This window comes from Ambystoma mexicanum, chromosome 2p (genome assembly GCF_040938575.1).
Source record: "Ambystoma mexicanum isolate Mex_15411 chromosome 2p, UKY_AmexF1_1, whole genome shotgun sequence".
Taxonomy (NCBI): Eukaryota; Metazoa; Chordata; class Amphibia; order Caudata; family Ambystomatidae; genus Ambystoma; species Ambystoma mexicanum.
In genome coordinates, this window is record NC_090923.1 from 305,446,527 (window position 1) to 305,464,442 (window position 17,916).

Consider the following 17,916-nt stretch of genomic DNA (forward strand, 5'->3'; position numbering starts at 1 on the left):
CTATGGCCGATCAGGTCTCTCTTGCATACCAAAAAGCTCATTTTAAGCTGCAGACTCTCCGGAAAGTCCTACCTTGTATTCCCGCTAAGTTCCACGTCCCTGTTGTTTCCCCTTCAGTCATTAGCAATATTGACTATTGTAATGCCCTCTACCTGGCCCTTCCAAAATACCTCTGCAACACCTCCAGCTGCTGCAAAATTTTGGCTGCCAGGGCTGTTTTTCGCCCTCCTTGAGGTGCTCACTTGACCCTGCTGTTGCGGCATCTCCACTGGCTCCCTGTTGATGAACCTTATTAAGGCACTGTGTACAAGGCCTTCTATGGATAAGGTGCCAAATTTCTTCAGAATAAATCGATTTGTATATACCTTCATGGCCTCTTCCTTCACAAGACCTCAAGACTATACAGCCCGCGAGGGACAGGTTTGCTCATATGGGTGGGCGTACCTTCTCAGTGGCTGCTGCAAAAGCCTGGAATCAGCTTCCTTTCCTTTGGCGCAACACATAGTCTCACTCATTGTTCCGTCAAGCACTTAAAACTTTCCTGTTTTAGTCTTGTCCTGTGGACTGGACTGACCTCCTTTAGCTTTGCGCCATGATGCCTTTGCGCTTATGCTGCGCTCTACAAGCTTCATTAAAATAAGAAGGTTGCAAGCAGCAACATTGTATAAAGAGTGCAAGAACGAAGATTGAAATGCATGTGATGAAAGACCAGAGGAAAGCTTAATTGATGATAAATGTTTGAACATTAAAGGAGAAATAGAGAGTACCACATTTTTGGAGAAGTGTGAAACCAAAATCTAGATATGTTGTAAAGCGTTTTCTGCAAAAGAAAAAAGTTGAAGTAATAATTAAAAAACCTTTTCATATGAAAAGGAAAAAAAATGTTTTTTGTATTGAATAAACTCAAGACATTACTTATGGTGACTACACCATTCCATAGAAATATAGAAACAGTTGATATACTTACATGCGACAGCTTTTGTGACGTGTTTTGCCGAGAGTGGAAACATACTTCTCGTACAGAGATTTTTTAATGAGGAGAGTTCCATTCAAGGAAAGAAAGTGCCTCTTGCTATTGATGAGAGTGGGAGTTGCTATGAATTCCAAAACGGTGTGATTTCTACGGTCCGATAATACAGGCATTGAAAGTTTAGGCCAGTCTAGAATAAAACCTAAAAAGCAAAGTGAGATATGGACGTGCAATATTTATAAGGTGTCTTGTAATGTCTTAAAGAGATTTTTGCAAGTTCTGCACAAACATAATAATGTTCAATGGCAGATAACGATGCAACAGAGAATATATGACTAAAGTTTGTGAAAAAACAGGACTTCTGGGTAACTCTCTAGCTTGTCTTGATAAAACTAACAGTCAGTTTCATGATACAGGGATGCTGGCTGCACATCATACTAAAATTACATACCTTCTAGTTAAACTATGTGTGTGCAAAACACCACGTAGGTATCTGGCACTTTTAAATCCCACACTTTTAACTGTAACTGTAGAATGTTTAGTCTCTACATTGCAGATGATAAACATAATGCATTTAAAAGATTATGTGAACTTTGATGAAACACTTACATGAAGTGGAAATGATAATCCTATGCTTACAAAGGATCTGATTTTTCAGCAGTACAAAGTATTGCAATGTTTGAGTTGTCTTCTACTGTAAGACCGGACATTGTTTGCATATCTTGTCAACTCCCTTTTTATAAGTCTCAAGTCCAACTAGTGTACATTGAGGAGAAAAATTAAACAGAGTGTCGAAGATATTTGGAAAGAACTTTATCTGTATTTGTTTGTAGATTAATGAATTGACACAAGTGAGGGACTTTGTTTGTAAACATTGTATTGGGTTTAATAATCAAACAAATATTCCTGCAAGAAGTGTTTTGAACGGCACAGTAGTGCCTGATGTCCCTGTTGTGCTTCAATAATTGAACATGGTTGAAGTGATTGCATTGCAAACTGTTCATCCCATTCAAGTTATTGTTAGATTGCAAACATAGATGTCACATCTGCCTAAAAAAGAATTACTGGAGGACGGCCACCAGGGGGCGCAGAGACCAGCATGCTCTCTCTGTGATCTACATAGCCAGCGCCCCGGAAGATGAAATGAGCCCCCATTTTTTGGAACCCCTCTCCCCCGTGGAACTAACACAGGATCCTGCTGTGGGAACGTCTTCCCCACCCCTGGGAAAAATCCCGAAGGAAATCGGCCCTCCACAACCCCAGAAAACAAAGAGAGAAGTGAGGACCTTCGAGCCCTGGTGAAACTGAAAGTACCAGCGTGTCTTTGCCCGCCCAGGAAGATGTGGAGGCCTTCATGTGGGCGAAGCGTAATACCCTCACACGCGGGTGAAAGACACGCCAGCCGACTGATCGAGCACGAAGGAGTATAGCCCGGGGAAGTGGGCTGCAGACCGCAAGGACAACAACTCTAAACGGAGCAACGTTGGAACATACTCCGAGCGGAGCCCTCGCGGACTCATGACTTCCCAGGTGAGCTCGCTGCTGGAGCTGCGCAGGCCAATGCTCATACGCGAGCTCCCTTGAAGTCAAACTCCTGTCATGATGCCTACTCCCGGAGAGCCAGTCCAAGACCAGCAGCCCCGGAAGCACACATCAGGTACCCAAGGGAAGGTCCAGCAATCCCAAATAGGGGCCCTTTGGACACAGTCCTGGCACCTTTGGTGCCAGGCTCATTTTGGACATCAGTCCTGGCGCTGTAGGCACCAGGCTCATAAAGGGAGTGCTTTTGGTGGACTTACCTGATGCAGACCATGCTGCCAGATCCAGACCTCTTTGAAGCCTGAAAGGAACTACTTTACCTGTGGGACTATTTTTGCCACTCGGGCGTGGTCAGGGAAGGATACATACCTGGTTGGGGAAGGATACATACCTGGGACTTCTTTGGTGGCTATTTAAGCCACGCCCAGACAGCAGCTCACGCTTCGCGTTGCTCTGCTCCTAGCAGCTGGACGCTCACCGTGTCTGCTCCTGCATCCTGACTCCAGCCACCCCCGCTTCAGTTCTGGAACACCTAAAAGGAAGAAGAGAGGAAGAGAAGGTGAATAAAGGACATTACCTGATATTGCATGGGATCCGGAGCCAACACGCCGACGATCCTAAAGGGAAAGACATTATTTTAGGATTCCTCGTGTTGCTCGTTGCAGCGCTGCGCTCAACTCACCTGCCCACAAGGAATTCCGTACTCCTACAACCATCCGCACGTTCCACTGCATTCCAACACCTAGGAAGGAAAAGAGAAGAACAAAAGGTGAGCCAGAGGAGCGATTGGGGAAAGACTGTTTTGCCCGAAGGCTTACCTGGTGATTGGTGGGGGAGAATCCTTCCTCATCTCGGGTCGGCACGCCTTTTGGCAGTACCGCGCCGCGGCCCCTATGGGGAAAAAAGAACACGCGCATTAGTGGGTGAACATACAGACATTAGAAAAACCACCCCAACATAAACTCACCTGAATTATCCACAGCGAATTGTCTTCTCTACGTGGAATCTTCGCTCAGCACCTGTTCTAAAAGACTAAAAGCAGTCCATTGAAAATAAAGGCCAAACAGGAAGGGAGAACAACCCTTGAACTTGATAAGTCATATACTTACGAAAGCGCCTTATTCATCCAGAAAACCAGTGAAGCAACTGGACCTGAATGCCCGTCCGATAACTAGTGAAGTAACTGGATTCTACCGCACCCCTGCACCAGAAGTAGGATGGAGAGCTCGTCATTTCAAATCTTAAGGTGAGAATTAACGGGAAGGTTCAGAGGTGGTTTGAAGAGAGAGTAAAAGGGGAAAGGAGGGGTTCGACTCGTCACTCCGCAGGTCATTAAAATCCTTTTCCCCATCTACAGAAAGATCTTCCTGCGCATCAGACAGGTGAGGTTTGGGGGTCCGGCCCAGTCGGTGTTCCGAGTCCTGCGCATCACCTTAGAAGAGGCCGCAGCAGCCCAGACCTGGCCAGCGTCTCCGTGGGAGTCAGGTGAGCGTTACAGAACGCGAAGCCTTCCTACAATTTCCCACCCGGACGCTATGGAGACTTCCAAAACCGATCAGCTGGCCCACCTATTGGGGGAATTACGGGCCGAAGTGCATTCCGCACGTCAGGAGACTAACGCTCTCAGGAGAGAACTAATTGTATCTAAGGAACGAACTGATGACCTTGCCAGGCAGTTGTTGCAAAGTCAAGCTGGACAAACTCCTCTACCAGGTTCGGGGGGTATTCCCGCCCCAATGGTTTCAAGCAACCCTGTGCAAATTAATCTACCGGGAAATATGCCATTGGCCCCACCTGAACGTTTTGCGAGGGACCCCAGAAAATTTGCTGTATTCATGAATCAATGCCGATTACACTTCCTTTGCAGACCGGGGGCCTTTCCTAACGACCAAACCAAAGTAGCCTTCGTATTATCATATCTCAGCGGCTGCGCTGCAGATTGGTCGGTTCCACTGGTCACTCAAGACGACCCGATACTCCGAGACTTTCAAGGTTTTCAGACACGCATGGAAAGATTATTTGCTTGGCACTCTCAGGGACAGGCCCTGGACAAAGAACTTCTGTCCTTACGACAAGGTAACCAGGATCTATTAGCCTATATCGCAACCTTCAATAGGTTGATAGTGGAGACTGGGTGGCCAGAGGATAAGAGAATCACGTTATTTCATCGAGGTCTACGTGGGGAACTTAAAGATGTTCTAGCCCAAGTTGTAAATCCACCCCAAGACTGTATGGAATATATAGACTTAGTGGTCCAATTAGACCATAGGCTTCAAAATAGAAAAGCAGATCGGTCCAAGTTTGAGACTCGCGTGTTAGTCAAGACCCACGTTACCCCCAAGAATGCCGATGTTACCGAACCTATGCAAATTGGAGGGGTTAAAGGACCGTTATCTCAAAAGGAACGTGAAAGAAGACGACAGATGCAATTGTGTCTTTATTGTGGGGCTTCTGGACACTTTTTACGAGATTGCCCGGTGAAACCACCCAAGAAAACGGTAGGAGCCGTGGATAAGAATCATATGGAACCGGATTCGGGAAAAGACCACGCCCGACAAGCATAGAGGTCCACTTGTCGAGCCTGAAAACTGACTTTCAGACCTCGCACTTCATCATGCCAATGATCCTTGTGATTCCGGAACAGCCTGGACAGTTGCATGCTATAAAGGCATACATCGACAGTGGAGCTATTGGGAACTATGTGGATCATGAATTGGCTTCTAGGATCAACCTCCCTCTTCGTCCAAAAACCACTAAAGAAGTCATCACCACAGACGATGGATCCGAAATTGCCTCTGGGCCAGTAACACATTCCACTGCAAAGGTGACACTAGTAGGTCAGGATGGGTATCGGGAGGCTGTTGTGTTTGACGTAATCAAGGCCCTGCAGTTTCAAGTAATTCTAGGAATCCCTTGGTTAGAAACACACAATCCTTGAATTGATTGGCAAGAGAAGAGGATAACCTTTCCTGATTGCGCACAAACCTGTTATCCAAAGATAGGCCTGGCTACAGTAACCCCTGTGACTTTACAGCTACCGCCGGAGTACATGGAGTTTCAAGACGTTTTCCAGAAGGAACAGGCCAACACGCTAGCCCCTCACAGGTCATACGATTGCCAAATCGATCTGATGCCGGGTGCGCAACCCCCGTGTAGCAGAATTTATGCTCTTACGGAACCTGAAAATCTTCATTTGCGACAATATTTAGATCAGTATCTAGCCAATGGTTTTATTCGCCCGTCAAAGTCTCCTGCATCCTCGGCCCTGTTCTTCATGCCAAAAAAAGAAGGCGACCTCAGAACTTGTATCGACTATCGCGCATTGAACCAGATAACTATTAAAAACCGTTACCCTCTGCCCCTAATCCCCGAACTTCTTGACCAAGTAAAGGAGGCCTGCATATATACCAAATTAGATCTCCGGGGGGCTTACCGTTTGGTGCGAATAAAAAAAGGCGACGAATGGAAGACCGCCTTCCGTACCAAATATGGACTATTTGAGTACCAAGTAATGCCTTTCGGATTGTGTAATGCCCCTGCTGCCTTCCAAAACTTCATGAACGATGTCCTTCGAGAACTCCTGGATGTTTGTGTCGTCGTATATATCGATGACATTCTGATATAATCCTCTTCGGAATCTGAACATATAAGGCATGTTAAGGCAGTTCTTGAGAAACGGCGCCAACACAAACTATTTGCGAAAATTGAAAAGTGTGTGTTCCATACCACAGAAGGCGAGTTTTTTGGTTTCATCCAGACACCTAAAGGAATCCGAATGGATTCACGAATTAGTGGATGCCATCCTCCAATGGCCATCGCCTAGCTCTGTGAAAGGTGTACAAAGCATGCTTGGCTTTGCCAACTTTTACCGCAGATTTATCCCGGAATTTTCGCGGATCGTTCAGCCCATCACTGCACTCTTGAAGAAAAATAAACGCTTCGAATGGTCTGGGGAAGCCAAACAGGCTTTTCAGGAGCTGAAAGCCAAATTTACCTCCGCACCAGTAGTGAAATACCCGCGCCCGGATCTTCCATACATACTTGAGACCGACGCATCCAGTTTAGCCATGGGAGCTGTTCTGTCTCAAAGAGATCCCGAATCTAATCAACTACACCCCATAGCCTTTTGGTCCAGAAAATTCTCGGCACCTGAAGTTAACTATGCAATCACCGATAAGGAGTTATTGGCCATTAAATCCGCTTTTAAGGCTTGGAGGCACTATCTTCTTCGCGCTAGACATACCATCACGGTGATCACAGACCACCGGAACTTGCAATATTTGAAAACTGCCAAAGCTCAGTCATCACGTCAGCTCCGATGGGCTTTGTTCTTTGCTGAATTCGATTTTGTAATCACCTATCGTCCTGGCAGCAAGAACGGTAAAGCTGATGCCCTTTCCCGTATAGGAATAGGTGAAATAGATACAAGCGCAGAACCAGTACCAATAATTCCCGAACAAAAAATTCTGGGTATGATTACCTTACAAACTCTGGAGGACATTCAAACGAGAGTTAAATAACTCCTGGACCCTACAGCCTTGCAAGATTGGATTTTAAAGGGGTCTAACTTTACTGTTAAGGATGACCTACCTTACTTCCAAGGGCGCCTATTTTTGACACACAAAGAACTACAAGAACTAGTTATTTCTCGTTATCATGATACCCTGATAGAAGGACACCCAGGGATTGCCAAAACGGAAGAAAAGGTAAAACGACAATTCTGGTGGCCCTCTTGGCGAAAGGACATTAAATCTTTTGTAATGTCATGTGGTATTGCGCCCAAAACAAAGGACAAAAGAGTAGACCAGCTGGTCTTCTTCAACCCTTAGACATTCCACCAGCACCTTGGCACACCTTGTCACTGGATTTTATTACGGACCTGCCTCCTTGCTGTGGATATAACTATATCCTTGTTTTAGTGGATTTATTTTCTAAAATGGCCCACTTCATTCCATTAAAAGGCTTGCTTTCAGCTTCAGTCCTAGCTAAGGAATTTCTGGAAAACATTGTTCGTTTACATGGATTCCCATCCATACTAGTCTCTGACCGAGGAAGCCAATTCATTTCCATTTTTGGAGAAAGTGCTGTCAGCTGGCGCAGATTGATGTAAGATTGTCGACCAGTCACCATCCTCAGACCGATGGTCAAACTGAGAGAACAAATCAGACCCTTGAACAATATCTACGGTGTATGTTGCATCAATCCGAAAGTAATTGGAAAGATATCCTTTGGATTGCTGAATACGCATACAATAATTCGGTACACTCGGGAACTGGACAAAGCCCTTTTTATACCATATATGGACATCATCCTCGGACCTCAGACCTTGATTCACCTCAAAGCCTCGAAATGCCCGTCGTAAACCATCTACATTCTACAATAACTCAAGCCTTCAAGGAAGCAACTGCGCATTTACTGCAAGCCAAGAGAAAGTACAAGCAGAATGCTGATCTACATCAAAGTGAAGCACCTCAATACCAAGTAGGAGACCAAGTATGGTTAGCTACCAGACACTTATCGCTCAAGGGACCTCGAACTTTTAACCCAAGATATGTGGGGCCCTACTCAGTTACGGCCGACATCAACCCGGTGGCCGTCAAACTCGACCTACCAGCTAATATGCGTATTCATCCTGTTTTTCATGTATCACTTTTGAAACCGGTGCAACGTGGAACCCGACTAATCAAGCCACCAGAAACTATCCAAATAAATGGAGAACCCAAGTTCGAGGTGAAGAACATTTTGGATTCCAAGGTGTCAAAGTCCAAATTGTACTATTTAATAGATTGGAAAGGATACGGGCCTCAAGAAAGATCCTGGGAGCCTAGTGACCATGTACACGCACCTCGGTTAGTCAAAAGGTTCCACCACAATTTCCCAAACAAACCGAGACCCCCGGAGAGAACGTTCTTGGGAGGGGCCTTGGGGGGGAGTGCTGTCATGATGCATACTCCCGGAGAGCCAGTCCAAGACCGGCAGCCCCGGAAGCACACATTAGGTACCCAAGGGAAGGTTCAGCAACCCCAAATAGGGGCCCTTTGGACACAGTCCTGGCACCTTTGGCGCCAGGCTCATTTTGGACATCAGTCGTGGCACCATAGGCGCCAGGCTCATAAAGGGAGTGCCTTTGGTGGACTTACCTGATGCAGACCATGCTGCCAGATCCAGACCTCTTTGAGGCCTGAAAGGAACTACTTTACCTGTGGGACTATTTTTGCCAGGCGTGGTCAGGAAAGGATACATACCTGGTTAGGGACGGATACATACCTGGGGCTATTTAAGCCACGCCCAGACAGCAGCTCACGCTTCGCGTTGCTCTGCTCCTAGCAGCTGGACGCTCACCGTGTCTGCTCCTGCATCCTGACTCCAGCCTTGCCCGCTTCAGTTCTGGAACACCTAAAAGAAAGAAGAGAGGAAGAGAAGGTGAATAAAGGACATTACCTGATATTGCATGGGATCCGGAGCCAACACGCCGACGATCCTAAAGGGAAAGACATTATTTTAGGATTCCTCGCATTGCTCGTTGCAGCGCTGCGCTCAACTCACTTGTCCACAAGGAATTCTGTACTCCTACGACCATCCGCACGTTCCGCTGCATTCCAGCACCTAGGAAGGAAAAGAGAAGAACAAAGGTGAGCCAGAGGAGACATTGGGAAAAGACTGATTTGCCCGAAGGCTTACCTGGCGATTGGTGGGGGAGAATCCTTCCTCATCTCGGGTCGGCACGCCTTTTGGCAGTACCGCACCCAGGCCCCTATGGGGAAAAAAGAACACGCGCATTAGTGGGTGAACATACAGACATTAGAAAAACCACCCCAACATAAGCTCACCTGAATTATCCACAGCGAATTGTCTTTTCTACGTGGAATCTTCGCTCAGCACCTGCGCTAAAAGACTAAACGCAGTCCATTGAAAATAAAGGCCAAACAGGAAGGGAGAACAACCCTTGAACTTGATAAGTCATATACTTACGAAAGCGCCTTATTCATCCAAAAAACCAGTGAAGCAACTGGACCTGAATGCCCATCCGATAACCAGTGAAGTAACTGGATTCTACCGCACCCCTGCACCAGAAGCAGGATGGAGAGCTTGTCATTTCAAATCTTAAGGTGAGAATTAACGGGAAGGTTCAGAGGTGGTTTGAAGAGAGAGTAAAAGGGTAAAGGAGGGGTTTGACTCGTCACTCCGCAGGCGATTAAAATCCTTTTCCCCATCTACAGAAAGATCTTCCTACGCATCAGACAGGCGAGGTTTGGGGGTCCGGCCCAGTCGGTGTTCCGAGTCCTGCGCATCACCTTAGAAGAGGCCGCAGCAGCCCAGACCTGGTCAGCGTCTCCGTGGGAGTCAGGTAAGCGTTACACTCCACAACGTGAATCAATGGGAGATGGCGCCCACTCCCCCAGGGGCCTGCTCCCCTGCAAAACTCACTGCCCGCCCACTTGACCATCCCGGGCTCTCACAAGGCCCAGCGCTGCTTCACTGGAGGCCAACCCACAGCCGAGTGTAACCCGCGACTGAAGGAAGCAGAACGCCGTAGCAATATAACTACGAACAAACGATCAGTCTGCACACGGGGCACACCCCAGTCCAGACGCCCGAGCCTGCAGAAGCACCACTTTAGTACTCGCAATTTACTGGTGAACAGTCGGAACCAAGCGTTACTCCACCAACCCACGCATCCGGGTACATCGCTCCCACAAGCAGGAGCGTAGTAACTCATCCGAATTCAAGAAACCCACCTGCAACCAACGGGGACACAGCTGGCCTACCAGCGGAGGACTTTGCCCCTCCCCCCCCAGCCACCTAACAGTGTCTCAGGACTACATCATCACTGGGAAACGCCGGCATTCGCAGCACATACAAGGTGAGCGGACCAGGAAAGCGGCTTAACGAGCATACTCACGCCCCTCCCTAGCACTCTTGGGTACCATCCACTCCATTTACCGGCTTCATAGGTACCTTCCTCACATGTAGTGATTGCAGCGACACTACGAAGAACAAATACCTACTCCCCTCCAAAGGCAAAGGGGTGACAACAGTAAATACGGGTACACACATATCAACCACAGCTAACCACAGCTGGCCCCATTCGAAATGGAGAGTTATTAGTTGTTGCATACAACTGGACCCTCACGGTGCTACAACACCTTGAGCCTCCCCAACAATGCATGCGTAAGGACATTTTAACGCCCTGTCATCTCACATCAGTACATACCATCTCGCAAAAGCCTTTGGAAGGAGAAAAAGACAATGCACATACGTCAACTCAAAGGAAACAGTTGAGCAGGGGTGTCAGGCCCGAGGCACAGACCACCCCCTTTGAGGCATTGGCCAACACTATACTGTTGCACTTAGGCCCGGCGGATATTATTACCCAACCTCAAAGCGAGAACGGCACAGGGCGCCACAACTCGCGCAGTGTCCATCCGATACCACCAAAGGTGACCTGTATGAATATTAAACACAAGCTTGCTCCCTTCGCCTGCATCCCCGCCTCGCCCATAGCCCCCGACGCCTAGATGGGAAACAGCATCACTACAGGAAATGACTTGGCTGCAGCTACAAAAGGAGATATAGCAGCCCTACTGGGGGAGATCAAAAATCTGGGCACCAACATAGGTGGCAAAATAGACAGAATCACCCAAAGGCTCGACAGCATGGAGGACAGGCTTGAAGGAGTCCAAAACAATCAGGCCTCGATTGATACGCTAGAGGTGCAACTCGACCAGAGAATGACGGTACTAGAACAACGGGAACATGAGTTTAAACTCAAACTCGATGATTTGGAAAACAGAGAGAGGAGGAACAATGTACGTATTTTCGGAATTCCTGAGAGAGAGGGGGAAACAGAGGCGGACCTGAAGGAAACACTCCACAACATTATCAAAATTCTGACAACGGATGATGAGGTGGATGAACCAGTAACGGAACGAATCCATAGGTGGACCACAATCGGTTCTCGCCCAATTTCACCGCTTCAGGGACAAAGCTAGAATTCGGGAGAAAGCCAGAGAGAGCGAGACGATTACGCTGGGCGGAGCACAAATCTCAATTTACCAAGATCTTTCCTCCTTGTCCTTAGCTCTCAGAAAAATGTGTGGTCCTCTTACGAAGAAGCTTAAAGAAAAGAACGTCTGATACAGATGGGGCTACCCCTTCTCGCTCACATTTGACTACGAGGGGACCAGATTCAGACTGCGATCCGAAAAAGAAATAAAGACATGCATATACGACCTCCTGGGCACTCAGGGAGAAGATGCTAATCAAGAAGCGAGGAATAGGGAAGGACGAGAATGGCGAATCCAAGGCCCCCGGAGAAAGAGAGTGAAGGGGTCACGAAAATTCCGGAGAGGCAATCTATCCCCAGAAACAGATAACTGAAACCATGCGATACCGGTAAGACAGTTCCAATTAAAGTATGTAAACGGTGTAAGAAGGAGGTATTGACACACACACATTTCCCTGATTCTAATGAAGAAAATTATGGGGGAACCACGAAGGGGCTCATTTTGGACAAAGATGACTCATTTGGTCAAGGTGCGATAAGTAACGGCCCCCAGAAGTGGTCCAATGCTGACCTCGAACAACACACCGGGCTCGATCGGACACCTTCAATTAGGAGTGGGAAGGAGGTGGGGGGGAGGGTGAGGGAAAGGCCAACGGACCGGGTAAGGTCAGAGCAGTGAACATAGTGAACCGAAACAGCCAATGCAGCGAGCGACTCATGAGCATAAAGCAATATTGATTAGACACAAAGAGGCAATTCCCCGCGAGAAAAGACGATGACTACAAACATTAACATAAGGGAAACTGTCTCCTTAAGAGTCGGTCCCTTGTGAATAGAAAATTTTGTAGAGCTGGAATAGATATTCTCTTACTGCAGGAAACAAAATACATAAAAGGAGAAGAGCGTTGGATCCTTGGGAAACAAATTGGGACCGAATTCTGGGGTTCTGGCCCGCTTAGAAAGGGAGGGGTGGGAATCCTTATCAGAAAAGGCATAGAGTTTGCTCTAACCAAGACATGGTCTGATGTAGAAGGACGAGCACTGTTGGTAAATGGGCAAATTGGTAAGGTGAACGTTATGCTTGCTACGCTCTATTCTCCGAACACAGGCCAATCTAGATTCCTCTTCAGAACGATCCCAAAGATACTATTATAAGCCACTGGGCACATTATTTTGGGAGGTGACTTTAATCAATGGGCGACCCTGGCTAAAGACCGAAAACCTGGGAACCCTAACACGATTCACCAGAACAGACCTGAACCAACTGAACTGGCACAAATGATGGAAATGTATAATATGATAGACGCATGGAGGGCTCTCACAATCCAGAAGAGCAAGTCTACACTTTGTATTCAGCCCCCCACAATACATACACCCAAATTGATTACGTATATCTCTCCAGAGAGCTCTCCGAGGTACTATCACATGCACAGATAACCCCGATCACTTGGTCTGACCACGACATGGTCCTCACAGATATTCAGTGGGTGGGTCTGCCAACTAAGGGCAGAAAATGGCGTTGCAATGAGAGCCTCTGGGGAGATGTCGTTTTCAGATCCGAAATGGAGACAGAAATCTCTGAATTCTTCAGAACAAACGATAATGGAGAGGTGTCCAGGCAAACGGTGTGGGAGGCGGGAAAGGCCACCTGGAGGGGGATTCTGATAAGGGAGGCGCATCAAAGAAGAGGGAACGTAATCTCATCAAACAGAGGCTACGAACTGAAATTCACGAGTTAGAAAGCAAAACCGAAATGGGTGCAGAATTAGATCCACAGAGAATGAATAAAGCTAGAGAGAAAAGAAACAAACTGAAACTATTGGAGCATGAACAGGTGGTGCGCAAATTAAGATTTTTAAAACAACAATTTTACGAAAAGGGAGGTAAGGCTGACGCACTTCTCGCCGCCAGGCTGTGAGAGCAAAGAGCTGAACAAAGAGTATTAGAAATTGCTAAGGATCCCCCCCCTACTTCACATGCGTGCGCCCCTATCCCTGAATGTTTTGCCAGCTTTTATGAGGCACTATACTCCTCTGAGTGGACCCTGAGCAACCAGAGAATCTTACCTGGCCTCAATAAATGTTCCCCGCATTCCTGACTTAGATGCCAAATTTTTAGAATCCCCTATTACAGAAGTGGAAGTCCAAGCCGCTATAAAGAGACTAACCTTAGGCAAGTCCCCGGGCGAAGACGGCTATACGGCCGGATTTTATAAAACCTTCAACGCCACAATGACCCCCTTCTTGACACTCCTCTTCAATGAAATAATGAACACAGGGAAACTCCCAGACTCCTTTACCAGGGCACTGATTACTGTCATCCCCAAGGCCGGGAGGGATCCTACGAAATGTGCCTCGTATCGTCTACTCAACCTTGATGCAAAGATATATACCAGAGTTTTGGCAGCAAGGTTGGAATCACTAATCCCGCAACTTATACACCCCAATCAAGTTGGGTTCATACTGGGGAGACAGGGTGCAGACACAATCCGCAAAACCCTACACCTGATCCATGCGTCCCAGACCATGGATAATGACCCGGTCTTACTCGCTATCGACGCAGAAAAGGCCTTTGATAGGGTGGAATGGGATTCCTAAAAGCAGTACTACGTAAGGTGGGAATGGGCACTAGATTCAGACGAGCAATACATGCAGTATACACAGACCCTAAAGCCTCTATATTTGTGAACAGTGAAGATTCTAGGTGGTTCAACCTGCAGCGTGGGACCCGACAAGGATGCCCCCCTCTCGGCAATTCTATTTGCCCTCTCCCTAGAGCCTCTAGAAATAACCATGAGAGCTGACCCCACACTAGAGGGTATCCGACTGGGGTCAACGGAATACAAAATTACCCTCTATGCAGATGATATCCTCCTTCACATCACAAACCCCTCTTCCTCTATCCCCCGAGCTCTCGACATGTTAGAAGAATATGGTAAACTTTCAGGGTTTAAAGTAAATAAAACAAAGTCGACACTCTTTCCCCTCCAGGGCCAAGAGGATGAAAATGCCACTAAATTCTCTCCACTGGGTCTCAACATTGAACACTCAAAACTACAATACCTAGGGATACAAATAACGAGAAATTTGAGTGACCTATACGAGGCAAACTTTCCCACTCTATTGAAGCAGTTCCAGTTAGATTTGACAAGATGGGATAAACTCACAATATCTTGGCTAGGTCGACTCAATGCGATAACGATGGTATCCCTTCCCTGGTTCTTATACCCCTTCCAGATATTACCCATTAGGATCCCGAACAGCTTTTTTTACTGAGATCAAAAGAGCCATGCACCAATTCCTATGGCAAGGAAAAAAAGCAAGGATCCCATATAAGACCCTAACGCTTCCTAAAGACAAAGGTTGGGTTGGACTTCCCAACCTTCAAAAATATTATGAAGCTTCCCAACTTAGAGTACTAATCCAACACCTGCGCAATCAAACAAACATCCATTGGGTCAATATGGACAACCACTATTTTTCACCAGCCACGGTATCTGAATGGCTCTGGGCGCCTAAGAAAAGAATTTGTAGAAAACTCAAAGATCACCCGATACTAATTACCATCTGGGACATCTGGACGCATGGTAAGAATATGCAAAACATTACTACCTGGGCAGCCCCCCTGAGCCACTTATGGTCCCCAGGAATCAACAACCACATTCCAGATGTAAGCAGGTTTCAAACGTGGTATGAGGCTGGCCTAGAAAGAGTGGGGCAACTACAAAGGAAAGACTCCTTCATCCCACTCCCTGAACTAACTGAAGCCCTTGGAATAGGCCCATTATCTAATTTTTAATGCATACAAATAAAAGGGGTCTTGACAAGAGCTATGTGGAAGCCCAAACTAATGAGAGACCTCACCCCCTTTGAAAAAAATACTGGACTCTAGAACTGTAATGAAGTGCCTAATATCCGATATGTACAGAGCACTGATAGGAGGAGAGGGAGTGAATACGGACGCACTAAAAGGCAGATGGGAAAAAGATTTTGCTGAACAGTTCACTCCGGAGTTATGGGACACCATATGCCAAGCAGCCACACAAATATCCATCTCCAACCAATACAAACTCCACGCAATCAAATTATTGCCTAGATGGCAATATGATCCCGTCAGACTATCCAAAATGTTTCAAACTGCTAGGCCGGAATGCTAGCGCGGATGTGGGGAAAAATCAGATTACTGGCACATGTGGTGGGGGTGTCCCCGAATAAAAGTCTTCTAGTCAGAAGTTCTGGGTTGAATTAAAGAGGTCGATGGTATTACCAGAACAGCTAATCCCTACCTCATATTGTTTGGCCTCGAGAAGGAGGAGGATGACTGTGTCAAAATCAAAGATATAGCCCCACAATTGTTATTGGCTGCTAGGGCAATGCTAGTAAGGAGACTGAAAGCTCCCACAATCCCTACGAAAGACGAATGGATCAATGTTGCCACTAATATATGTATAATGGAACTCATAACAGCATCACTCCACGAAAAATCGTCACAGACTGAAGCCTTATGGATGGAATACAAAAGTATATACCTGCCCGACGGCCTATCCCGTACCACAGTTCCTACCCTGGTGACAGAGGAACAGGGATCGACCTAAACAACATACGAGTCGATCCCTCCAACAGACACTTTCACGATTGAGGAAATCCCGACAATATGCACTAATTCTGATTGTCACACGATGAACGCTGCATGAACTATGATAAAGGCTCAGACCATGGGGTGGTGGGGAACGAGGAGAGGGAGAAGTCATGTTTTCATGCGAACCCTATGTATGAAGGATGTGTCTGCAGGACAGACATGAAATACATGGAGTTCTATGCCTTTGCTTCCTTATCTTATGATATGTAACTGTTTATCCCTTTTATCCTTTTGTTGCATGACTTGTATTTGTAAACTTAATAAAAGCACATTTACAAAAAAAAAGAATTACTGCAAGGTGTGAGAGGCAAAGTTGTATATTTACATCTCAATTTGGAAGAAAATGTCAGCACTCTAGGAGTGAAGCGTAACATTGCAGATTCTTTGTTTATTTTAGTAAATAGTGTTGCTATACAAAAGATAAGAACATTTGGCAACTGCTTATAGATGTTGGAAATGTGTCATTTCTAATGGATCACAATGATTCATACAAAGGCAGTGTGGCTGTACTAGACTTATCTATGCTTGATGTTGAGTAAACAAACAAAAGCAGTGAAGGCCAGTTCCAATGTTCATTTGTTGCAGAAGGGAATAGTTTGTATGAACATTAAACTATTCATCCTCATGTGATGTCATCGGCGACAGTATAGAATTGTATCGAATCAAAGCAATGAAATGTGCACCAATCAGTGTCTGGGAAAAGATGTTAGAAGCCTGTTTCCCTATGCTTTTTCCTACTAGTAAAGGAGGCAGATTGGATGCTCAGAAGTTTCCAATTTCTTCTTCAGAATATCGTTGTACAAGAATGTATTCTGAAATTTCCTGATTCCGCACCAATGTTGAATATATTTTTGACTTCTTGTATGAAAGTTAATTTTCAACATTGTTCTGCTGTTGCTCATACACTTCAGACCGGAACTAGATTTCAAAATCTTTCTGCATGTGTGATGCTGCAACAGGTGAAAGAAAAAAATGTAGAGGGTAAACTTACCAATATTCTTGCTACAATGAGAGGAACCAAAGAATATTGATATAGGAGACATTCCGAGGTTGGAGGAATGATCAGAAACTTGGGCCCTCCAACTTGGGGTTTGTGACTTTAAATTGTGCGGAGCATGGTTTGGATGATCTTGCAGAGGGGATTTATGAAAGTAATCCACAGAAAGAAGACATAGAACACATTACACCAGGAGAATTGTGTTCCATGGGCCCTGTAAGTGTATCGCTGTTCTTTCATTACAGATTTTAAGTCGTGTTACACTTTATATGTTATAAAGAAAATGGTGCACTAGGCACTGTGGAACATTTCTTTGGGGGGAAAAGTACGAGGCACTTGGGGCTCCACATATACATATGCTATTGTGGATTAAAGATGCTCCTCAGTTTGGGAAAGAAAGTGATGGCTGTGTGATGGAGTGCATAGAAAACAATGTTACTTGTTCCATTCCTGCTCAGCATGTGATTGCTGATCTACGGAACAAGGTGGAAAGATTTCAAAGGCACTCATGTGGATAGTACTGTGAGAGAAAATACCAATGTAAATACAAGCACTACACTTATTTAGGTTTCCAAGTCCTGTGATACCAGTTGGTCAAGTAAATAGTTTGCTGTCATCTATTCAACTCCATACTACTTGTAAGTCACCAAGAAATACCTATTATTTAAAAAGAGATAAGGAATGCCAAATTATTAATGATTACAATCCTGACATTGCTCAGCTTTGGAATGCAAATACTGATGTACAATATATTGCTGATGATAC